Source organism: Ascaphus truei, chromosome 17 (genome assembly GCF_040206685.1).
Source record: "Ascaphus truei isolate aAscTru1 chromosome 17, aAscTru1.hap1, whole genome shotgun sequence".
In the NCBI taxonomy this organism is placed as follows: Eukaryota; Metazoa; Chordata; class Amphibia; order Anura; family Ascaphidae; genus Ascaphus; species Ascaphus truei.
In genome coordinates, this window is record NC_134499.1 from 6,439,818 (window position 1) to 6,466,788 (window position 26,971).

A 26,971-nucleotide genomic window follows, 5' to 3' on the forward strand; every position below is an offset into this window, starting at 1 on the left:
CAGAGAAGGATAATAAAGGTGGTATTCCTGCAGAGAAGGATAATACAGGGGGTATTCCTGCAGAGAAGGATAATACAGGTGGTATTCCTGCAGAGAAGGATAATACAGGGGGTATTCCTGCAGAGAAGGATAATACAGGGGGTATTCCTGCAGAGAAGGATAATACAGGGGGTATTCCTGCAGAGAAGGATAATACAGGGGGTATTCCTGCAGAGAAGGATAATACAGGGTGTATTCCTGCAGAGAAGGATAATACAGGGCGTATTCCTGCAGAGAAGGATAATACAGGCGGTATTCCTGCAGAGAAGGATAATACAGGGGGTATTCCTGCAGAGAAGGATAATACAGGGGGTATTCCTGCAGAGAAGGATAATACAGGGGGTATTCCTGCAGAGAAGGATAATACAGGGTGTATTCCTGCAGAGAAGGATAATACAGGGGGTATTCCTGCAGAGAAGGATAATACAGGGGGTATTCCTGCAGAGAAGGATAATACAGGGGGTATTCCTGCAGAGAAGGATAATACAGGTGGTATTCCTGCAGAGAAGGATAATACAGGGGGTATTCCTGCAGAGAAGGATAATACAGGGGGTATTCCTGCAGAGAAGGATAATACAGGGGGTATTCCTGCAGAGAAGGATAATACAGGGGGTATTCCTGCAGAGAAGGATAATACAGGCGGTATTCCTGCAGAGAAGGATAATACAGGGGGTATTCCTGCAGAGAAGGATAATACAGGGGGTATTCCTGCAGAGAAGGATAATACATGGGGTATTCCGGCAGAGAAGGATAATACAGGGGGTATTCCGGCAGAGAAGGATAATACAGGGGGTATTCCTGCAGAGAAGGATAATACAGGCGGTATTCCTGCAGAGAAGGATAATACAGGGGGTATTCCTGCAGAGAAGGATAATACAGGGGGTATTCCTGCAGAGAAGGATAATACAGGGGTTATTCCTGCAGAGACGGATAATACAGGCGGTATTCCTGCAGAGAAGGATAATACCGGCGGTATTCCTGCAGAGAAGGATAATACAGGCGGTATTCCTGCAGAGAAGGATTATACAGGGGGTATTCCTGCAGAGAAGGATAATACAGGCGGTATTCCTGCAGAGAAGGATTATAGAGGGGGTATTCCTGCAGAGAAGGATAATACAGGCGGTATTCCTGCAGAGAAGGATAATGCAGGCGGTATTCCTGCAGAGAAGGATTATACAGGGGGTATTCCTGCAGAGAAGGATAACACAGGGGGTATTCCTGCAGAGAAGGATAATGCAGGCGGTATTCCTGCAGAGAAGGATAATACAGGGTGTATTCCTGCAGAGAAGGATAATACAGTGGGTATTCCTGCAGAGAAGGATAATACAGGCGGTATTCCTGCAGAGAAGGATAATACAGGGGGTATTCCTGCAGAGAAGGATAATACAGGTGGAATTCCTGCAGAGAAGGATAATACAGGCGGTATTCCTGCAGAGAAGGATAATACAGGGGGTATTCCTGCAGAGAAGGATAATACAGGGGGTATTCCTGCAGAGAAGGATAATACAGGGGTTATTCCTGCAGAGACGGATAATACAGGCGGTATTCCTGCAGAGAAGGATAATGCAGGCGGTATTCCTGCAGAGAAGGATTATACAGGGGGTATTCCTGCAGAGAAGGATAACACAGGGGGTATTCCTGCAGAGAAGGATAATGCAGGCGGTATTCCTGCAGAGAAGGATAATACAGGGTGTATTCCTGCAGAGAAGGATAATACAGTGGGTATTCCTGCAGAGAAGGATAATACAGGGGGTATTCCTGCAGAGAAGGATAATACAGGGGGTATTCCTGCAGAGAAGGATAATAAAGGTGGTATTCCTGCAGAGAAGGATAATACAGGGGGTATTCCTGCAGAGAAGGATAATACAGGTGGTATTCCTGCAGAGAAGGATAATACAGGGGGTATTCCTGCAGAGAAGGATAATACAGGGGGTATTCCTGCAGAGAAGGATAATACAGGGGGTATTCCTGCAGAGAAGGATAATACAGGGGGTATTCCTGCAGAGAAGGATAATACAGGGTGTATTCCTGCAGAGAAGGATAATACAGGGCGTATTCCTGCAGAGAAGGATAATACAGGCGGTATTCCTGCAGAGAAGGATAATACAGGGGGTATTCCTGCAGAGAAGGATAATACAGGGGGTATTCCTGCAGAGAAGGATAATACAGGGGGTATTCCTGCAGAGAAGGATAATACAGGGTGTATTCCTGCAGAGAAGGATAATACAGGGGGTATTCCTGCAGAGAAGGATAATACAGGGGGTATTCCTGCAGAGAAGGATAATACAGGGGGTATTCCTGCAGAGAAGGATAATACAGGTGGTATTCCTGCAGAGAAGGATAATACAGGGGGTATTCCTGCAGAGAAGGATAATACAGGGGGTATTCCTGAAGAGAAGGATAATACAGGGGGTATTCCTGCAGAGAAGGATAATACAGGCGGTATTCCTGCAGAGAAGGATAATACAGGTGGTATTCCTGCAGAGAAGGATAATACAGGGGGTATTCCTGCAGAGAAGGATAATACAGGTGGTATTCCTGCAGAGAAGGATAATACAGGGGGTATTCCTGCAGAGAAGGATAATACAGGCGGTATTCCTGCAGAGAAGGATAATACAGGGGGTATTCCTGCAGAGAAGGATAATACAGGGGGTATTCCTGCAGAGAAGGGTAATACAGGGGGTATTCCTGCAGAGAAGGATAATACAGGCGGTATTCCTGCAGAAAAGGATAATACAGGGGGTATTCCTGCAGAGAAGGATAATACAGGGGGTATTCCTGCAGAGAATGATAATACAGAGGGTATTCCTGCAGAGAAGGATAATACAGGGGGTATTCCTGCAGAGAAGGATAATACAGGGCGTATTCCTGCAGAGAAGTATAATACAGGCGGTATTCCTGCAGAGAAGGATAATACAGGGGGTATTCCTGCAGAGAAGGATAATACATGCGGTATTCCTGCAGAGAAGGATAATACAGGGGGTATTCCTGCAGAGAAGGATAATACAGGCGGTATTCCTGCAGAGAAGGATAATACAGGCGGTATTCCTGCAGAGAAGGATAATACAGGCGGTATTCCTGCAGAGAATGATAATACATGTGGTATTCCTGCAGAGAAGGATAATACAGGCGGTATTCCTGCAGAGAAGGATAATACAGGGGGTATTCCTGCAGAGAAGGATAATACAGGTGGAATTCCTGCAGAGAAGGATAATACAGGCGGTATTCCTGCAGAGAAGGATAATACAGGGGGTATTCCTGCAGAGAAGGATAATACAGGGGGTATTCCTGCAGAGAAGGATAATACAGGGGTTATTCCTGCAGAGACGGATAATACAGGCGGTATTCCTGCAGAGAAGGATAATACCGGCGGTATTCCTGCAGAGAAGGATAATACAGGCGGTATTCCTGCAGAGAAGGATTATACAGGGGGTATTCCTGCAGAGAAGGATAATACAGGCGGTATTCCTGCAGAGAAGGATTATAGAGGGGGTATTCCTGCAGAGAAGGATAATACAGGCGGTATTCCTGCAGAGAAGGATAATGCAGGCGGTATTCCTGCAGAGAAGGATTATACAGGGGGTATTCCTGCAGAGAAGGATAACACAGGGGGTATTCCTGCAGAGAAGGATAATGCAGGCGGTATTCCTGCAGAGAAGGATAATACAGGGTGTATTCCTGCAGAGAAGGATAATACAGTGGGTATTCCTGCAGAGAAGGATAATACAGGGGGTATTCCTGCAGAGAAGGATAATACAGGGGGTATTCCTGCAGAGAAGGATAATAAAGGTGGTATTCCTGCAGAGAAGGATAATACAGGGGGTATTCCTGCAGAGAAGGATAATACAGGTGGTATTCCTGCAGAGAAGGATAATACAGGGGGTATTCCTGCAGAGAAGGATAATACAGGGGGTATTCCTGCAGAGAAGGATAATACAGGGGGTATTCCTGCAGAGAAGGATAATACAGGGGGTATTCCTGCAGAGAAGGATAATACAGGGTGTATTCCTGCAGAGAAGGATAATACAGGGCGTATTCCTGCAGAGAAGGATAATACAGGCGGTATTCCTGCAGAGAAGGATAATACAGGGGGTATTCCTGCAGAGAAGGATAATACAGGGGGTATTCCTGCAGAGAAGGATAATACAGGGGGTATTCCTGCAGAGAAGGATAATACAGGGTGTATTCCTGCAGAGAAGGATAATACAGGGGGTATTCCTGCAGAGAAGGATAATACAGGGGGTATTCCTGCAGAGAAGGATAATACAGGGGGTATTCCTGCAGAGAAGGATAATACAGGTGGTATTCCTGCAGAGAAGGATAATACAGGGGGTATTCCTGCAGAGAAGGATAATACAGGGGGTATTCCTGAAGAGAAGGATAATACAGGGGGTATTCCTGCAGAGAAGGATAATACAGGCGGTATTCCTGCAGAGAAGGATAATACAGGCGGTATTCCTGCAGAGAAGGATAATACAGGGGGTATTCCTGCAGAGAAGGATAATACAGGTGGTATTCCTGCAGAGAAGGATAATACAGGGGGTATTCCTGCAGAGAAGGATAATACAGGGGGTATTCCTGCAGAGAAGGATAATACAGGGGGTATTCCTGCAGAGAAGGATAATACAGGCGGTGTTCCTGCAGAGAAGGATAATACAGGGGGTATTCCTGCAGAGAAGGATAATACAGGGGGTATTCCTGCAGAGAAGGATAATACAGGGGGTATTCCTGCAGAGAAGGATAATACAGGGGGTATTCCTGCAGAGAAGGATAATACAGGGGGTATTCCTGCAGAGAAGGATAATACAGGGGGTATTCCTGCAGAGAAGGATAATACAGGGGGTATTCCTGCAGAGAAGGATGATACAGGGTGTATTCCTGCAGAGAAGGATAATACAGGGGGTATTCCTGCAGAGAAGGATAATACGGGGTATTCCTGCAGAGAAGGATAATACAGGGGGTATTCCTGCAGAGAAGGATAATACATGCGGTATTCCTGCAGAGAAGGATAATACAGGGGGTATTCCTGCAGAGAAGGATAATACAGGCGGTATTCCTGCAGAGAAGGATAATACAGGGGCTATTCCTGCAGAGAAGGATAATACAGGCGGTATTCCTGCAGAGAAGGATAATACAGGCGGTATTCCTGCAGAGAAGGATAATACAGGCGGTATTCCTGCAGAGAAGGATAATACAGGGGGTATTCCTGCAGAGAAGGATAATACAGGTGGAATTCCTGCAGAGAAGGATAATACAGGCGGTATTCCTGCAGAGAAGGATAATACAGGGGGTATTCCTGCAGAGAAGGATAATACAGGTGGAATTCCTGCAGAGAAGGATAATACAGGCGGTATTCCTGCAGAGAAGGATAATACAGGGGGTATTCCTGCAGAGAAGGATAATACAGGGGGTATTCCTGCAGAGAAGGATAATACAGGGGGTATTCCTGCAGAGAAGGATAATACAGGGGGTATTCCTGCAGAGAAGGATAATACAGGGGGTATTCCTGCAGAGAAGGATAATACAGGGGGTATTCCTGCAGAGAAGGATAATACAGGGGGTATTCCTGCAGAGAAGGATAATACAGGGGGTATTCCTGCAGAGAAGGATAATACAGGGGGTATTCCTGCAGAGAAGGATAATACAGGGGGTATTCCTGCAGAGAAGGATAATACAGGGGGTATTCCTGCAGAGAAGGATAATACAGGGGGTATTCCTGCAGAGAAGGATAATACAGGGGGTATTCCTGCAGAGAAGGATAATACAGGGGGTATTCCTGCAGAGAAGGATAATACAGGGGGTATTCCTGCAGAGAAGGATAATACAGGGGGTATTCCTGCAGAGAAGGATAATACAGGGGGTATTCCTGCAGAGAAGTATAATACAGGGGGTATTCCTGCAGAGAAGGTTAATACAGGGGGTATTCCTGCAGAGAAGGATAATACAGGGGGTATTCCTGCAGAGAAGGATAATACAGGGGGTATTCCTGCAGAGAAGGATAATACAGGGGGTATTCCTGCAGAGAAGGATAATACAGGGGGTATTCCTGCAGAGAAGGATAATACAGGGGGTATTCCTGCAGAGAAGGATAATACAGCGGGTATTCCTGCAGAGAAGGGTAATACAGGGGGTATTCCTGCAGAGAAGGATAATACAGGGGGTATTCCTGCAGAGAAGGGTAATACAGGGGGTATTCCTGCACAGAAGGGTAATACAGGGGGTATTCCTGCAGAGAAGGGTAATACAGGGGGTATTCCTGCAGAGAAGGATAATACAGGGGGTATTCCTGCAGAGAAGGATAATACAGGGCGTATTCCTGCAGAGAAGTATAATACAGGCGGTATTCCTGCAGAGAAGGATAATACAGGGGGTATTCCTGCAGAGAAGGATAATACAGGGGGTATTCCTGCAGAGAAGGATAATACAGGGGGTATTCCTGCAGAGAAGGATAATACAGGCGGTATTCCTGCAGAGAAGGATAATACAGGGGGTATTCCTGCAGAGAAGGATAATACAGGGGGTATTCCTGCAGAGAAGGATAATACATGGGGTATTCCGGCAGAGAAGGATAATACAGGGGGTATTCCGGCAGAGAAGGATAATACAGGGGGTATTCCTGCAGAGAAGGATAATACAGGCGGTATTCCTGCAGAGAAGGATAATACAGGGGGTATTCCTGCAGAGAAGGATAATACAGGGGGTATTCCTGCAGAGAAGGATAATACAGGGGGTATTCCTGCAGAGACGGATAATACAGGCGGTATTCCTGCAGAGAAGGATAATACCGGCGGTATTCCTGCAGAGAAGGATAATACAGGCGGTATTCCTGCAGAGAAGGATTATACAGGGGGTATTCCTGCAGAGAAGGATAATACAGGCGGTATTCCTGCAGAGAAGGATTATAGAGGGGGTATTCCTGCAGAGAAGGATAATACAGGCGGTATTCCTGCAGAGAAGGATAATGCAGGCGGTATTCCTGCAGAGAAGGATTATACAGGGGGTATTCCTGCAGAGAAGGATAACACAGGGGGTATTCCTGCAGAGAAGGATAATGCAGGCGGTATTCCTGCAGAGAAGGATAATACAGGGTGTATTCCTGCAGAGAAGGATAATACAGTGGGTATTCCTGCAGAGAAGGATAATACAGGGGGTATTCCTGCAGAGAAGGATAATACAGGGGGTATTCCTGCAGAGAAGGATAATAAAGGTGGTATTCCTGCAGAGAAGGATAATACAGGGGGTATTCCTGCAGAGAAGGATAATACAGGTGGTATTCCTGCAGAGAAGGATATACAGGGGGTATTCCTGCAGAGAAGGATAATACAGGGGGTATTCCTGCAGAGAAGGATAATACAGGGGGTATTCCTGCAGAGAAGGATAATACAGGGGGTATTCCTGCAGAGAAGGATAATACAGGGTGTATTCCTGCAGAGAAGGATAATACAGGGCGTATTCCTGCAGAGAAGGATAATACAGGCGGTATTCCTGCAGAGAAGGATAATGCAGGCGGTATTCCTGCAGAGAAGGATTATACAGGGGGTATTCCTGCAGAGAAGGATAACACAGGGGGTATTCCTGCAGAGAAGGATAATACAGGGGTTGTTCCTGCAGAGAAGGATAATACAGGGGGTATTCCTGCAGAGAAGGATAACACAGGGGGTATTCCTGCAGAGAAGGATAATGCAGGCGGTATTCCTGCAGAGAAGGATAATACAGGGTGTATTCCTGCAGAGAAGGATAATACAGTGGGTATTCCTGCAGAGAAGGATAATACAGGGGGTATTCCTGCAGAGAACGTTAATACAGGGGGTATTCCTGCAGAGAAGGATAATACAGGGGGTATTCCTGCAGAGAAGGGTAATACAGGGGGTATTCCTGCAGAGAAGGGTAATACAGGGGGTATTCCTGCAGAGAAGGATAATACAGGGGGTATTCCTGCAGAGAAGGATAATACAGGGGGTATTCCTGCAGAGAAGGATAATACAGGGGGTATTCCTGCAGAGAAGGGTAATACAGGGGGTATTCCTTCAGAGAAGGATAATACAGGGGGTATTCCTGCAGAGAAGGATAATACAGGGGGTATTCCTGCAGAGAAGGATAATACAGGGGGTATTCCTGCAGAGAAGGGTAATACAGGGGGTATTCCTGCAGAGAAGGATAATACAGGGGGTATTCCTGCAGAGAAGGATAATACAGGGGGTATTCCTGCAGAGAAGGATAATACAGGGGGTATTCCTGCAGAGAAGGATAATACAGGGGGTATTCCTGCAGAGAAGGATAATACAGGGGGTATTCCTGCAGAGAAGGATAATACAGGGTGTATTCCTGCAGAGAAGGATAATACAGGGCGTATTCCTGCAGAGAAGAATAATACAGGGGGTATTCCTGCAGAGAAGGATAATACAGGGGGTATTCCTGCAGAGAAGGGTAATACAGGGGGTATTCCTGCAGAGAAGGATAATACAGGGGGTATTCCTGCAGAGAAGGATAATACAGGGGATATTCCTGCAGAGAAGGATAATACAGGGGGTATTCCTGCAGAGAAGTGTAATACAGGGGGTATTCCTGCAGAGAAGGATAATACAGGGGGTATTCCTGCAGAGAAGGATAATACAGGGGGTATTCCTGCAGAGAAGGATAATACAGGGGGTATTCCTGCAGAGAAGGGTAATACAGGGGGTATTCCTGCAGAGAAGGATAATACAGGGGGTATTCCTGCAGAGAAGGATAATACAGGGGGTATTCCTGCAGAGAAGGATAATACAGGGGGTATTCCTGCAGAGAAGGATAATACAGGGGGTATTCCTGCAGAGAAGAGTAATACAGGGGGTATTCCTGCGGAGAAGGGTAATACAGGGGGTATTCCTGCGGAGAAGGGTAATACAGGGGGTATTCCTGCGGAGAAGGATAATACAGGGGGTATTCCTGCGGAGAAGGATAATACAGGGGGTATTCCTGCGGAGAAGGATAAAACGGGGTATTCCTGCGGAGAAGGGTAATACAGGGGGTATTCCTGCGGAGAAGGGTAATACAGGGGGTATTCCTGCGGAGAAGGGTAATACAGGGGGTATTCCTGCGGAGAAGGGTAATACAGGGGGTATTCCTGCGGAGAAGGGTAATACAGGGGGTATTCCTGCGGAGAAGGGTAATACAGGGGGTATTCCTGCGGAGAAGGGTAATACAGGGGGTATTCCTGCGGAGAAGGATAATACAGGGGGTATTCCTGCGGAGAAGGGTAATACAGGGGGTATTCCTGCGGAGAAGGGTAATACAGGGGGTATTCCTGCGGAGAAGGATAATACAGGGGGTATTCCTGCGGAGAAGGATAATACAGGGGGTATTCCTGCGGAGAAGGATAATACAGGGGGTATTCCTGCGGAGAAGGATAATACAGGGGGTATTCCTGCGGAGAAGGATAATACAGGCGGTATTCCTGCAGAGAAGGATAATACAGGGGGTATTCCTGCAGAGAAGGATAATACAGGGGGTATTCCTGCAGAGAAGGATAATACAGGGGGTATTCCTGCAGAGAAGGATAATACAGGGGGTATTCCTGCAGAGAAGGATAATACAGGGGGTATTCCTGCAGAGAAGGATAATACAGGGGGTATTCCTGCAGAGAAGGATAATACAGGGGGTATTCCTGCAGAGAAGGATAATACAGGGGGTATTCCTGCAGAGAAGGATAATACAGGGGGTATTCCTGCAGAGAAGGATAATACAGGGGGTATTCCTGCAGAGAAGGATAATACAGGGGGTATTCCTGCAGAGAAGGATAATACAGGGGGTATTCCTGCAGAGAACGTTAATACAGGGGGTATTCCTGCAGAGAAGGATAATACAGGGGGTATTCCTGCAGAGAAGGATAATACAGGGGGTATTCCTGCAGAGAAGGGTAATACAGGGGGTATTCCTGCAGAGAAGGGTAATACAGGGGGTAATCCTGCAGAGAAGGATAATACAGGGGGTATTCCTGCAGAGAAGGATAATACAGGGGGTATTCCTGCAGAGAAGGATAATACAGGGGGTATTCCTGCAGAGAAGGATAATACAGGGGGTATTCCTGCAGAGAAGGATAATACAGGGGGTATTCCTGCAGAGAAGGATAATACAGGGGGTATTCTTGCAGAGAAGGATAATACAGGGGGTATTCCTGCAGAGAAGGATAATACAGGGGGTATTCCTGCAGAGAAGGGTAATACAGGGGGTATTCCTGCAGAGAAGGGTAATACAGGGGGTAATCCTGCAGAGAAGGATAATACAGGGGGTATTCCTGCAGAGAAGGATAATACAGGGGGTATTCCTGCAGAGAAGGGTAATACAGGGGGTATTCCTGCAGAGAAGGGTAATACAGGGGGTATTCCTGCAGAGAAGGATAATACAGGGGGTATTCCTGCAGAGAAGGGTAATACAGGGGGTATTCCTGCAGAGAAGGGTAATACAGGGGGTATTCCTGCAGAGAAGGGTAATACAGGGGGTATTCCTGCAGAGAAGGGTAATACAGGGGGTATTCCTGCAGAGAAGGATAATACAGGGGGTATTCCTGCAGAGAAGGATAATACAGGGGGTATTCCTGCAGAGAAGGATAATACAGGGGGTATTCCTGCAGAGAAGGATAATACAGGGGGTATTCCTGCAGAGAAGGATAATACAGGGGGTATTCCTGCAGAGAAGGATAATACAGGGGGTATTCCTGCAGAGAAGGATAATACAGGGGGTATTCCTGCAGAGAAGGATAATACAGGGGGTATTCCTGCAGAGAAGGATAATACAGGGGGTATTCCTGCAGAGAAGGATAATACAGGGGGTATTCCTGCAGAGAAGGATAATACAGGGGGTATTCCTGCAGAGAAGGATAATACAGGGGGTATTCCTGCAGAGAAGGATAATACAGGGGGTATTCCTGCAGAGAAGGATAATACAGGGGGTATTCCTGCAGAGAAGGATAATACAGGGGGTATTCCTGCAGAGAAGGATAAAACAGGGGGTATTCCTGCAGAGAAGGATAATACAGGGGGTATTCCTGCAGAGAAGGATAATACAGGGGGTATTCCTGCAGAGAAGGATAATACAGGGGGTATTCCTGCAGAGAAGGATAATACAGGGGGTATTCCTGCAGAGAAGGATAATACAGGGGGTATTCCTGCAGAGAAGGATAATACAGGGGGTATTCCTGCAGAGAAGGATAATACAGGGGGTATTCCTGCAGAGAAGGATAATACAGGGGGTATTCCTGCAGAGAAGGATAATACAGGGGGTATTCCTGCAGAGAAGGGTAATACAGGGGGTATTCCTGCAGAGAAGGGTAATACAGGGGGTATTCCTGCAGAGAAGGGTAATACAGGGGGTATTCCTGCAGAGAAGGGTAATACAGGGGGTATTCCTGCAGAGAAGGGTAATACAGGGGGTATTCCTGCAGAGAAGGGTAATACAGGGGTATTCCTGCAGAGAAGGATAATACAGGGGGTATTCCTGCAGAGAAGGGTAATACAGGGGGTATTACTGCAGAGAAGGGTAATACAGGGGGTATTCCTGCAGAGAAGGATAATACAGGGGGTATTCCTGTAGAGAAGGATAATACAGGGGGTATTCCTGCAGAGAAGGATAATACAGGGGGTATTCCTGCAGAGAAGGATAATACAGGGGGTATTCCTGCAGAGAAGGATAATACAGGGGGTATTCCTGCAGAGAAGGATAATACAGGGGGTATTCCTGCAGAGAAGGATAATACAGGGGGTATTCCTGCAGAGAAGGATAATACAGGGGGTATTCCTGCAGAGAAGGATAATACAGGGGGTATTCCTGCAGAGAAGGATAATACAGGGGGTATTCCTGCAGAGAAGGATAATACAGGGGGTATTCCTGCAGAGAAGGATAATACAGGGGGTATTCCTGCAGAGAAGGATAATACAGGGGGTATTCCTGCAGAGAAGGATAATACAGGGGGTATTCCTGCAGAGAAGGATAATACAGGCGGTATTCCTGCAGAGAAGGATAATACAGGGTGTATTCCTGCAGAGAAGGATAATACAGGGGGTATTCCTTCAGAGAAGGATAATACAGGTGGTATTCCTGCAGAGAAGGATAATACAGGGGGTATTCCTGCAGAGAAGGATAATACAGGCGGTATTCCTGCAGAGAAGGATAATACAGGGGGTATTCCTGCAGAGAAGGGTAATACAGGGGGTATTCCTGCAGAGAAGGGTAATACAGGGGGTATTCCTGCAGAGAAGGATAATACAGGGGGTATTCCTGCAGAGAAGGATAATACAGGCGGTATTCCTGCAGAGAAGGATAATACAGGGTGTATTCCTGCAGAGAAGGATAATACAGGGGGTATTCCTTCAGAGAAGGATAATACAGGTGGTATTCCTGCAGAGAAGGATAATACAGGGGGTATTCCTGCAGAGAAGGATAATACAGGCGGTATTCCTGCAGAGAAGGATAATACAGGGGGTATTCCTGCAGAGAAGGATAATACAGGGGGTATTCCTGCAGAGAAGGATAATACAGGGGATATTCCTGCAGAGAAGGATAATACAGGGGGTATTCCTGCAGAGAAGGATAATACAGGGGGTATTCCTGCAGAGAAGGGTAATACAGGGGGTATTCCTGCAGAGAAGGGTAATACAGGGGATATTCCTGCAGAGAAGGATAATACAGGGGGTGTTCCTGCAGAGAAGGATAATCCAGGGGGTGTTCCTGCAGAGAAGGATAATACAGGGGATGTTCCTGCAGAGAAGGATAATACAGGGGTTGTTCCTGCAGAGAAGGATAATACAGGGGGTATTCCTGCAGAGAAGGATAATACAGGGGGTATTTCTGCAGAGAAGGATAATACAGGGGGTATTCCTGCAGAGAAGGATACTACAGGGGGTATTCCTGCAGAGAAGGATAATACAGGGGGTATTCCTTCAGAGAAGGATAATACAGGGGGTATTCCTGCAGAGAAGGATAATACATAGGGTATTCCTGCAGAGAAGGATAATACGGGGTATTCCTGCAGAGAAGGATAATACAGGTGGTATTCCTGCAGAGAAGGATAATACAGGGGGTATTCCTGCAGAGAAGGGTAATACAGGGGGTATTCCTGCAGAGAAGGATAATACAGGGGGTATTCCTGTAGAGAAGGATAATACAGGGGGTATTCCTGCAGAGAAGGATAATACAGGGGGTATTCCTGCAGAGAAGGTTAATACAAGGGGTATTCCTGCAGAGAAGGATAATACAGGGGGTATTCCTGCAGAGAAGGATAATACAGGTGGTATTCCTGCAGAGAAGGATAATACAGGGGGTATTCCTGCAGAGAAGGATAATACAGGGGGTATTCCTGCAGAGAAGGATAACACAGGGGGTATTCCTGCAGAGAAGGATAACACAGGGGGTATTCCTGCAGAGAAGGATAACACAGGGGGTATTCCTGCAGAGAAGGATAATACAGGGGGTATTCCTGCAGAGAAGGATAATACAGGGGGTATTCCTGCAGAGAAGGATAATACAGGGGGTATTCCTGCAGAGAAGGATAATATTCCTGCAGAGAAGGATAATACAGGAGGTATTCCTGCAGAGAAGGATAATACAGGCGGTATTCCTGCAGAGAAGGATAATACAGGCGGTATTCCTGCAGAGAAGGATAATACAGGCGGTATTCATGCAGAGAAGGATAATACAGGCGGTATTCCTGCAGAGAAGGATAATACAGGGGGTATTCCTGCAGAGAAGGATAATACAGGGGGTATTCCTGCAGAGAAGGATAATACAGGGGGTATTCCTGCAGAGAAGGATAATACAGGGGGTATTCCTGCAGAGAAGGATAATACAGGGGGTATTCCTGCAGAGAAGGATAATACATGCGGTATTCCTGCAGAGAAGGATAATACAGGGGGTATTCCTGCAGAGAAGGATAATACATGCGGTATTCCTGCAGAGAAGGATAATACAGGGGGTATTCCTGCAGAGAAGGATAATACAGGCGGTATTCCTGCAGAGAAGGATAATACAGGCGGTATTCCTGCAGAGAAGGATAATACAGGCGGTATTCCTGCAGAGAATGATAATACATGTGGTATTCCTGCAGAGAAGGATAATACAGGCGGTATTCCTGCAGAGAAGGATAATACAGGGGGTATTCCTGCAGAGAAGGATAATACAGGTGGAATTCCTGCAGAGAAGGATAATACAGGCGGTATTCCTGCAGAGAAGGATAATACAGGGGGTATTCCTGCAGAGAATGATAATACAGAGGGTATTCCTGCAGAGAAGGATAATACAGGGGGTATTCCTGCAGAGAAGGATAATACAGGGCGTATTCCTGCAGAGAAGTATAATACAGGCGGTATTCCTGCAGAGAAGGATAATACAGGGGGTATTCCTGCAGAGAAGGATAATACATGCGGTATTCCTGCAGAGAAGGATAATACAGGGGGTATTCCTGCAGAGAAGGATAATACAGGCGGTATTCCTGCAGAGAAGGATAATACAGGCGGTATTCCTGCAGAGAAGGATAATACAGGCGGTATTCCTGCAGAGAATGATAATACATGTGGTATTCCTGCAGAGAAGGATAATACAGGCGGTATTCCTGCAGAGAAGGATAATACAGGGGGTATTCCTGCAGAGAAGGATAATACAGGTGGAATTCCTGCAGAGAAGGATAATACAGGCGGTATTCCTGCAGAGAAGGATAATACAGGGGGTATTCCTGCAGAGAATGATAATACAGGGGGTATTCCTGCAGAGAAGGATAATACAGGGGGTATTCCTGCAGAGAAGGATAATACAGGGCGTATTCCTGCAGAGAAGTATAATACAGGCGGTATTCCTGCAGAGAAGGATAATACAGGGGGTATTCCTGCAGAGAAGGATAATACAGGGGGTATTCCTGCAGAGAAGGATAATACAGGGGGTATTCCTGCAGAGAAGGATAATACAGGCGGTATTCCTGCAGAGAAGGATAATACAGGGGGTATTCCTGCAGAGAAGGATAATACAGGGGGTATTCCTGCAGAGAAGGATAATACATGGGGTATTCCGGCAGAGAAGGATAATACAGGGGGTATTCCGGCAGAGAAGGATAATACAGGGGGTATTCCTGCAGAGAAGGATAATACAGGCGGTATTCCTGCAGAGAAGGATAATACAGGGGGTATTCCTGCAGAGAAGGATAATACAGGGGGTATTCCTGCAGAGAAGGATAATACAGGGGTTATTCCTGCAGAGACGGATAATACAGGCGGTATTCCTGCAGAGAAGGATAATACCGGCGGTATTCCTGCAGAGAAGGATAATACAGGCGGTATTCCTGCAGAGAAGGATTATACAGGGGGTATTCCTGCAGAGAAGGATAATACAGGCGGTATTCCTGCAGAGAAGGATTATAGAGGGGGTATTCCTGCAGAGAAGGATAATACAGGCGGTATTCCTGCAGAGAAGGATAATGCAGGCGGTATTCCTGCAGAGAAGGATTATACAGGGGGTATTCCTGCAGAGAAGGATAACACAGGGGGTATTCCTGCAGAGAAGGATAATGCAGGCGGTATTCCTGCAGAGAAGGATAATACAGGGTGTATTCCTGCAGAGAAGGATAATACAGTGGGTATTCCTGCAGAGAAGGATAATACAGGGGGTATTCCTGCAGAGAAGGATAATACAGGGGGTATTCCTGCAGAGAAGGATAATAAAGGTGGTATTCCTGCAGAGAAGGATAATACAGGGGGTATTCCTGCAGAGAAGGATAATACAGGTGGTATTCCTGCAGAGAAGGATAATACAGGGGGTATTCCTGCAGAGAAGGATAATACAGGGGGTATTCCTGCAGAGAAGGATAATACAGGGGGTATTCCTGCAGAGAAGGATAATACAGGGGGTATTCCTGCAGAGAAGGATAATACAGGGTGTATTCCTGCAGAGAAGGATAATACAGGGCGTATTCCTGCAGAGAAGGATAATACAGGCGGTATTCCTGCAGAGAAGGATAATACAGGGGGTATTCCTGCAGAGAAGGATAATACAGGGGGTATTCCTGCAGAGAAGGATAATACAGGGGGTATTCCTGCAGAGAAGGATAATACAGGGTGTATTCCTGCAGAGAAGGATAATACAGGGGGTATTCCTGCAGAGAAGGATAATACAGGGGGTATTCCTGCAGAGAAGGATAATACAGGGGGTATTCCTGCAGAGAAGGATAATACAGGTGGTATTCCTGCAGAGAAGGATAATACAGGGGGTATTCCTGCAGAGAAGGATAATACAGGGGGTATTCCTGAAGAGAAGGATAATACAGGGGGTATTCCTGCAGAGAAGGATAATACAGGCGGTATTCCTGCAGAGAAGGATAATACAGGTGGTATTCCTGCAGAGAAGGATAATACAGGGGGTATTCCTGCAGAGAAGGATAATACAGGTGGTATTCCTGCAGAGAAGGATAATACAGGGGGTATTCCTGCAGAGAAGGATAATACAGGGGGTATTCCTGCAGAGAAGGATAATACAGGGGGTATTCCTGCAGAGAAGGATAATACAGGCGGTGTTCCTGCAGAGAAGGATAATACAGGGGGTATTCCTGCAGAGAAGGATAATACAGGGGGTATTCCTGCAGAGAAGGATAATACAGGGGGTATTCCTGCAGAGAAGGATAATACAGGGGGTATTCCTGCAGAGAAGGATAATACAGGGGGTATTCCTGCAGAGAAGGATAATACAGGGGGTATTCCTGCAGAGAAGGATAATACAGGGGGTATTCCTGCAGAGAAGGATGATACAGGGTGTATTCCTGCAGAGAAGGATAATACAGGGGGTATTCCTGCAGAGAAGGATAATACGGGGTATTCCTGCAGAGAAGGATAATACAGGGGGTATTCCTGCAGAGAAGGATAATACATGCGGTATTCCTGCAGAGAAGGATAATACAGGGGGTATTCCTGCAGAGAAGGATAATACATGCGGTATTCCTGCAGAGAAGGATAATACAGGGGCTATTCCTGCAGAGAAGGATAATACAGGCGGTATTCCTGCAGAGAAGGATAATACAGGCGGTATTCCTGCAGAGAAGGATAATACAGGCGGTATTCCTGCAGAGAATGATAATACATGTGGTATTCCTGCAGAGAAGGATAATACAGGCGGTATTCCTGCAGAGAAGGATAATACAGGGGGTATTCCTGCAGAGAAGGATAATACAGGTGGAATTCCTGCAGAGAAGGATAATACAGGCGGTATTCCTGCAGAGAAGGATAATACAGGGGGTATTCCTGCAGAGAATGATAATACAGGGGGTATTCCTGCAGAGAAGGATAATACAGGGGGTATTCCTGCAGAGAAGGATAATACAGGGCGTATTCCTGCAGAGAAGTATAATACAGGCGGTATTCCTGCAGAGAAGGATAATACAGGGGGTATTCCTGCAGAGAAGGATAATACAGGGGGTATTCCTGCAGAGAAGGATAATACAGGGGGTATTCCTGCAGAGAAGGATAATACAGGCGGTATTCCTGCAGAGAAGGATAATACAGGGGGTATTCCTGCAGAGAAGGATAATACAGGGGGTATTCCTGCAGAGAAGGATAATACATGGGGTATTCCGGCAGAGAAGGATAATACAGGGGGTATTCCGGCAGAGAAGGATAATACAGGGGGTATTCCTGCAGAGAAGGATAATACAGGCGGTATTCCTGCAGAAAAGGATAATACAGGGGGTATTCCTGCAGAGAAGGATAATACAGGGTGTATTCCTGCAGAGAAGGATAATACAGTGGGTATTCCTGCAGAGAAGGATAATACAGGGGGTATTCCTGCAGAGAAGGATAATACAGGGGGTATTCCTGCAGAGAAGGATAATACAGGGGGTATTCCTGCAGAGAAGGATAATACAGGGGGTATTCCTGCAGAGAAGGATAATACAGGGGGTATTCCTGCAGAGAAGGATAATACAGGGGGTATTCCTGCAGAGAAGGATAATACAGGGGGTATTCCTGCAGAGAAGGATAATACAGGGGGTATTCCTGTAGAGAAGGATAATACAGGGGGTATTCCTGCAGAGAAGGATAATACAGGGGGTATTCCTGCAGAGAAGGTTAATACAAGGGGTATTCCTGCAGAGAAGGATAATACAGGGGGTATTCCTGCAGAGAAGGATAATACAGGTGGTATTCCTGCAGAGAAGGATAATACAGGGGGTATTCCTGCAGAGAAGGATAATACAGGGGGTATTCCTGCAGAGAAGGATAACACAGGGGGTATTCCTGCAGAGAAGGATAACACAGGGGGTATTCCTGCAGAGAAGGATAACACAGGGGGTATTCCTGCAGAGAAGGATAATACAGGGGGTATTCCTGCAGAGAAGGATAATACAGGGGGTATTCCTGCAGAGAAGGATAATACAGGGGGTATTCCTGCAGAGAAGGATAATATTCCTGCAGAGAAGGATAATACAGGAGGTATTCCTGCAGAGAAGGATAATACAGGCGGTATTCCTGCAGAAAAGGATAATACAGGGGGTATTCCTGCAGAGAAGGATAATACAGGGGGTATTCCTGCAGAGAATGATAATACAGAGGGTATTCCTGCAGAGAAGGATAATACAGGGGGTATTCCTGCAGAGAAGGATAATACAGGGCGTATTCCTGCAGAGAAGTATAATACAGGCGGTATTCCTGCAGAGAAGGATAATACAGGGGGTATTCCTGCAGAGAAGGATAATACATGCGGTATTCCTGCAGAGAAGGATAATACAGGGGGTATTCCTGCAGAGAAGGATAATACAGGCGGTATTCCTGCAGAGAAGGATAATACAGGCGGTATTCCTGCAGAGAAGGATAATACAGGCGGTATTCCTGCAGAGAATGATAATACATGTGGTATTCCTGCAGAGAAGGATAATACAGGCGGTATTCCTGCAGAGAAGGATAATACAGGGGGTATTCCTGCAGAGAAGGATAATACAGGTGGAATTCCTGCAGAGAAGGATAATACAGGCGGTATTCCTGCAGAGAAGGATAATACAGGGGGTATTCCTGCAGAGAATGATAATACAGGGGGTATTCCTGCAGAGAAGGATAATACAGGGGGTATTCCTGCAGAGAAGGATAATACAGGGCGTATTCCTGCAGAGAAGTATAATACAGGCGGTATTCCTGCAGAGAAGGATAATACAGGGGGTATTCCTGCAGAGAAGGATAATACAGGGGGTATTCCTGCAGAGAAGGATAATACAGGGGGTATTCCTGCAGAGAAGGATAATACAGGCGGTATTCCTGCAGAGAAGGATAATACAGGGGGTATTCCTGCAGAGAAGGATAATACAGGGGGTATTCCTGCAGAGTACAGGGGGTATTCCTGCAGAGAAGGATAATACAGGGGGTATTCCTGCAGAGAAGGATAATACAGGTGGTATTCCTGCAGAGAAGGATAATACAGGGGGTATTCCTGCAGAGAAGGATAATACAGGGGGTATTCCTGCAGAGAAGGATAATACAGGGGGTATTCCTGCAGAGAAGGATAATACAGGGGGTATTCCTGCAGAGAAGGATAATACAGGCGGTATTCCTGCAGAGAAGGATAATACAGGGGGTATTCCTGCAGAGAAGGATAATACAGGGGGTATTCCTGCAGAGAAGGATAATACATGGGGTATTCCGGCAGAGAAGGATAATACAGGGGGTATTCCGGCAGAGAAGGATAATACAGGGGGTATTCCTGCAGAGAAGGATAATACAGGCGGTATTCCTGCAGAGAAGGATAATACAGGGTGTATTCCTGCAGAGAAGGATAATACAGGGGGTATTCCTGCAGAGAAGGATAATACAGGGGTTATTCCTGCAGAGACGGATAATACAGGCGGTATTCCTGCAGAGAAGGATAATACCGGCGGTATTCCTGCAGAGAAGGATAATACAGGCGGTATTCCTGCAGAGAAGGATTATACAGGGGGTATTCCTGCAGAGAAGGATAATACAGGCGGTATTCCTGCAGAGAAGGATTATAGAGGGGGTATTCCTGCAGAGAAGGATAATACAGGCGGTATTCCTGCAGAGAAGGATAATGCAGGCGGTATTCCTGCAGAGAAGGATTATACAGGGGGTATTCCTGCAGAGAAGGATAACACAGGGGGTATTCCTGCAGAGAAGGATAATGCAGGCGGTATTCCTGCAGAGAAGGATAATACAGGGTGTATTCCTGCAGAGAAGGATAATACAGTGGGTATTCCTGCAGAGAAGGATAATACAGGGGGTATTCCTGCAGAGAAGGATAATACAGGGGGTATTCCTGCAGAGAAGGATAATAAAGGTGGTATTCCTGCAGAGAAGGATAATACAGGGGGTATTCCTGCAGAGAAGGATAATACAGGTGGTATTCCTGCAGAGAAGGATAATACAGGGGGTATTCCTGCAGAGAAGGATAATACAGGGGGTATTCCTGCAGAGAAGGATAATACAGGGGGTATTCCTGCAGAGAAGGATAATACAGGGGGTATTCCTGCAGAGAAGGATAATACAGGGTGTATTCCTGCAGAGAAGGATAATACAGGGCGTATTCCTGCAGAGAAGGATAATACAGGCGGTATTCCTGCAGAGAAGGATAATACAGGGGGTATTCCTGCAGAGAAGGATAATACAGGGGGTATTCCTGCAGAGAAGGATAATACAGGGGGTATTCCTGCAGAGAAGGATAATACAGGGTGTATTCCTGCAGAGAAGGATAATACAGGGGGTATTCCTGCAGAGAAGGATAATACAGGGGGTATTCCTGCAGAGAAGGATAATACAGGGGGTATTCCTGCAGAGAAGGATAATACAGGTGGTATTCCTGCAGAGAAGGATAATACAGGGGGTATTCCTGCAGAGAAGGATAATACAGGGGGTATTCCTGAAGAGAAGGATAATACAGGGGGTATTCCTGCAGAGAAGGATAATACAGGCGGTATTCCTGCAGAGAAGGATAATACAGGTGGTATTCCTGCAGAGAAGGATAATACAGGGGGTATTCCTGCAGAGAAGGATAATACAGGTGGTATTCCTGCAGAGAAGGATAATACAGGGGGTATTCCTGCAGAGAAGGATAATACAGGGGGTATTCCTGCAGAGAAGGATAATACAGGGGGTATTCCTGCAGAGAAGGATAATACAGGCGGTGTTCCTGCAGAGAAGGATAATACAGGGGGTATTCCTGCAGAGAAGGATAATACAGGGGGTATTCCTGCAGAGAAGGATAATACAGGGGGTATTCCTGCAGAGAAGGATAATACAGGGGGTATTCCTGCAGAGAAGGATAATACAGGGGGTATTCCTGCAGAGAAGGATAATACAGGGGGTATTCCTGCAGAGAAGGATAATACAGGGGGTATTCCTGCAGAGAAGGATGATACAGGGTGTATTCCTGCAGAGAAGGATAATACAGGGGGTATTCCTGCAGAGAAGGATAATACGGGGTATTCCTGCAGAGAAGGATAATACAGGGGGTATTCCTGCAGAGAAGGATAATACATGCGGTATTCCTGCAGAGAAGGATAATACAGGGGGTATTCCTGCAGAGAAGGATAATACATGCGGTATTCCTGCAGAGAAGGATAATACAGGGGCTATTCCTGCAGAGAAGGATAATACAGGCGGTATTCCTGCAGAGAAGGATAATACAGGCGGTATTCCTGCAGAGAAGGATAATACAGGCGGTATTCCTGCAGAGAAGGATAATACAGGGGGTATTCCTGCAGAGAAGGATAATACAGGTGGAATTCCTGCAGAGAAGGATAATACAGGCGGTATTCCTGCAGAGAAGGATAATACAGGGGGTATTCCTGCAGAGAAGGATAATACAGGTGGAATTCCTGCAGAGAAGGATAATACAGGCGGTATTCCTGCAGAGAAGGATAATACAGGGGGTATTCCTGCAGAGAAGGATAATACAGGGGGTATTCCTGCAGAGAAGGATAATACAGGGGGTATTCCTGCAGAGAAGGATAATACAGGGGGTATTCCTGCAGAGAAGGATAATACAGGGGGTATTCCTGCAGAGAAGGATAATACAGGTGGAATTCCTGCAGAGAAGGATAATACAGGCGGTATTCCTGCAGAGAAGGATAATACAGGGGGTATTCCTGCAGAGAATGATAATACAGGGGGTATTCCTGCAGAGAAGGATAATACAGGGGGTATTCCTGCAGAGAAGGATAATACAGGGCGTATTCCTGCAGAGAAGTATAATACAGGCGGTATTCCTGCAGAGAAGGATAATACAGGGGGTATTCCTGCAGAGAAGGGTAATACAGGGGGTATTCCTGCAGAGAAGGGTAATACAGGGGGTATTCCTGCAGAGAAGGGTAATACAGGGGGTATTCCTGCAGAGAAGGATAATACAGGCGGTATTCCTGCAGAAAAGGATAATACAGGGGGTATTCCTGCAGAGAAGGATAATACAGGGGGTATTCCTGCAGAGAATGATAATACAGAGGGTATTCCTGCAGAGAAGGATAATACAGGGGGTATTCCTGCAGAGAAGGATAATACAGGGCGTATTCCTGCAGAGAAGTATAATACAGGCGGTATTCCTGCAGAGAAGGATAATACAGGGGGTATTCCTGCAGAGAAGGATAATACATGCGGTATTCCTGCAGAGAAGGATAATACAGGGGGTATTCCTGCAGAGAAGGATAATACAGGCGGTATTCCTGCAGAGAAGGATAATACAGGCGGTATTCCTGCAGAGAAGGATAATACAGGCGGTATTCCTGCAGAGAATGATAATACATGTGGTATTCCTGCAGAGAAGGATAATACAGGCGGTATTCCTGCAGAGAAGGATAATACAGGGGGTATTCCTGCAGAGAAGGATAATACAGGTGGAATTCCTGCAGAGAAGGATAATACAGGCGGTATTCCTGCAGAGAAGGATAATACAGGGGGTATTCCTGCAGAGAATGATAATACAGGGGGTATTCCTGCAGAGAAGGATAATACAGGGGGTATTCCTGCAGAGAAGGATAATACAGGGCGTATTCCTGCAGAGAAGTATAATACAGGCGGTATTCCTGCAGAGAAGGATAATACAGGGGGTATTCCTGCAGAGAAGGATAATACAGGGGGTATTCCTGCAGAGAAGGATAATACAGGGGGTATTCCTGCAGAGAAGGATAATACAGGCGGTATTCCTGCAGAGAAGGATAATACAGGGGGTATTCCTGCAGAGAAGGATAATACAGGGGGTATTCCTGCAGAGAAGGATAATACATGGGGTATTCCGGCAGAGAAGGATAATACAGGGGGTATTCCGGCAGAGAAGGATAATACAGGGGGTATTCCTGCAGAGAAGGATAATACAGGCGGTATTCCTGCAGAGAAGGATAATACAGGGGGTATTCCTGCAGAGAAGGATAATACAGGGGGTATTCCTGCAGAGAAGGATAATACAGGGGTTATTCCTGCAGAGACGGATAATACAGGCGGTATTCCTGCAGAGAAGGATAATACCGGCGGTATTCCTGCAGAGAAGGATAATACAGGCGGTATTCCTGCAGAGAAGGATTATACAGGGGGTATTCCTGCAGAGAAGGATAATACAGGCGGTATTCCTGCAGAGAAGGATTATAGAGGGGGTATTCCTGCAGAGAAGGATAATACAGGCGGTATTCCTGCAGAGAAGGATAATGCAGGCGGTATTCCTGCAGAGAAGGATTATACAGGGGGTATTCCTGCAGAGAAGGATAACACAGGGGGTATTCCTGCAGAGAAGGATAATGCAGGCGGTATTCCTGCAGAGAAGGATAATACAGGGTGTATTCCTGCAGAGAAGGATAATACAGTGGGTATTCCTGCAGAGAAGGATAATACAGGGGGTATTCCTGCAGAGAAGGATAATACAGGGGGTATTCCTGCAGAGAAGGATAATAAAGGTGGTATTCCTGCAGAGAAGGATAATACAGGGGGTATTCCTGCAGAGAAGGATAATACAGGTGGTATTCCTGCAGAGAAGGATAATACAGGGGGTATTCCTGCAGAGAAGGATAATACAGGGGGTATTCCTGCAGAGAAGGATAATACAGGGGGTATTCCTGCAGAGAAGGATAATACAGGGGGTATTCCTGCAGAGAAGGATAATACAGGGTGTATTCCTGCAGAGAAGGATAATACAGGGCGTATTCCTGCAGAGAAGGATAATACAGGCGGTATTCCTGCAGAGAAGGATAATACAGGGGGTATTCCTGCAGAGAAGGATAATACAGGGGGTATTCCTGCAGAGAAGGATAATACAGGGGGTATTCCTGCAGAGAAGGATAATACAGGGTGTATTCCTGCAGAGAAGGATAATACAGGGGGTATTCCTGCAGAGAAGGATAATACAGGGGGTATTCCTGCAGAGAAGGATAATACAGGGGGTATTCCTGCAGAGAAGGATAATACAGGTGGTATTCCTGCAGAGAAGGATAATACAGGGGGTATTCCTGCAGAGAAGGATAATACAGGGGGTATTCCTGAAGAGAAGGATAATACAGGGGGTATTCCTGCAGAGAAGGATAATACAGGCGGTATTCCTGCAGAGAAGGATAATACAGGTGGTATTCCTGCAGAGAAGGATAATACAGGGGGTATTCCTGCAGAGAAGGATAATACAGGTGGTATTCCTGCAGAGAAGGATAATACAGGGGGTATTCCTGCAGAGAAGGATAATACAGGGGGTATTCCTGCAGAGAAGGATAATACAGGGGGTATTCCTGCAGAGAAGGATAATACAGGCGGTGTTCCTGCAGAGAAGGATAATACAGGGGGTATTCCTGCAGAGAAGGATAATACAGGGGGTATTCCTGCAGAGAAGGATAATACAGGGGGTATTCCTGCAGAGAAGGATAATACAGGGGGTATTCCTGCAGAGAAGGATAATACAGGGGGTATTCCTGCAGAGAAGGATAATACAGGGGGTATTCCTGCAGAGAAGGATAATACAGGGGGTATTCCTGCAGAGAAGGATGATACAGGGTGTATTCCTGCAGAGAAGGATAATACAGGGGGTATTCCTGCAGAGAAGGATAATACGGGGTATTCCTGCAGAGAAGGATAATACAGGGGGTATTCCTGCAGAGAAGGATAATACATGCGGTATTCCTGCAGAGAAGGATAATACAGGGGGTATTCCTGCAGAGAAGGATAATACATGCGGTATTCCTGCAGAGAAGGATAATACAGGGGCTATTCCTGCAGATAAGGATAATACAGGCGGTATTCCTGCAGAGAAGGATAATACAGGCGGTATTCCTGCAGAGAAGGATAATACAGGCGGTATTCCTGCAGAGAAGGATAATACAGGGGGTATTCCTGCAGAGAAGGATAATACAGGTGGAATTCCTGCAGAGAAGGATAATACAGGCGGTATTCCTGCAGAGAAGGATAATACAGGGGGTATTCCTGCAGAGAAGGATAATACAGGTGGAATTCCTGCAGAGAAGGATAATACAGGCGGTATTCCTGCAGAGAAGGATAATACAGGGGGTATTCCTGCAGAGAAGGATAATACAGGGGGTATTCCTGCAGAGAAGGATAATACAGGGGGTATTCCTGCAGAGAAGGATAATACAGGGGGTATTCCTGCAGAGAAGGATAATACAGGGGGTATTCCTGCAGAGAAGGATAATACAGGGGGTATTCCTGCAGAGAAGGATAATACAGGGGGTATTCCTGCAGAGAAGGATAATACAGGGGGTATTCCTGCAGAGAAGGATAATACAGGGGGTATTCCTGCAGAGAAGGATAATACAGGGGGTATTCCTGCAGAGAAGGATAATACAGGGGGTATTCCTGCAGAGAAGGATAATACAGGGGGTATTCCTGCAGAGAAGGATAATACAGGCGGTATTCCTGCAGAGAAGGATAATACAGGGGGTATTCCTGCAGAGAAGGATAATACAGGGGGTATTCCTGCAGAGAAGGATAATACATGGGGTATTCCGGCAGAGAAGGATAATACAGGGGGTATTCCGGCAGAGAAGGATAATACAGGGGGTATTCCTGCAGAGAAGGATAATACAGGCGGTATTCCTGCAGAGAAGGATAATACAGGGGGTATTCCTGCAGAGAAGGATAATACAGGGGGTATTCCTGCAGAGAAGGATAATACAGGGGGTATTCCTGCAGAGACGGATAATACAGGCGGTATTCCTGCAGAGAAGGATAATACCGGCGGTATTCCTGCAGAGAAGGATAATACAGGCGGTATTCCTGCAGAGAAGGATTATACAGGGGGTATTCCTGCAGAGAAGGATAATACAGGCGGTATTCCTGCAGAGAAGGATTATAGAGGGGGTATTCCTGCAGAGAAGGATAATACAGGCGGTATTCCTGCAGAGAAGGATAATGCAGGCGGTATTCCTGCAGAGAAGGATTATACAGGGGGTATTCCTGCAGAGAAGGATAACACAGGGGGTATTCCTGCAGAGAAGGATAATGCAGGCGGTATTCCTGCAGAGAAGGATAATACAGGGTGTATTCCTGCAGAGAAGGATAATACAGTGGGTATTCCTGCAGAGAAGGATAATACAGGGGGTATTCCTGCAGAGAAGGATAATACAGGGGGTATTCCTGCAGAGAAGGATAATAAAGGTGGTATTCCTGCAGAGAAGGATAATACAGGGGGTATTCCTGCAGAGAAGGATAATACAGGTGGTATTCCTGCAGAGAAGGATATACAGGGGGTATTCCTGCAGAGAAGGATAATACAGGGGGTATTCCTGCAGAGAAGGATAATACAGGGGGTATTCCTGCAGAGAAGGATAATACAGGGGGTATTCCTGCAGAGAAGGATAATACAGGGTGTATTCCTGCAGAGAAGGATAATACAGGGCGTATTCCTGCAGAGAAGGATAATACAGGCGGTATTCCTGCAGAGAAGGATAATACAGGGGGTATTCCTGCAGAGAAGGATAATACAGGGGGTATTCCTGCAGAGAAGGATA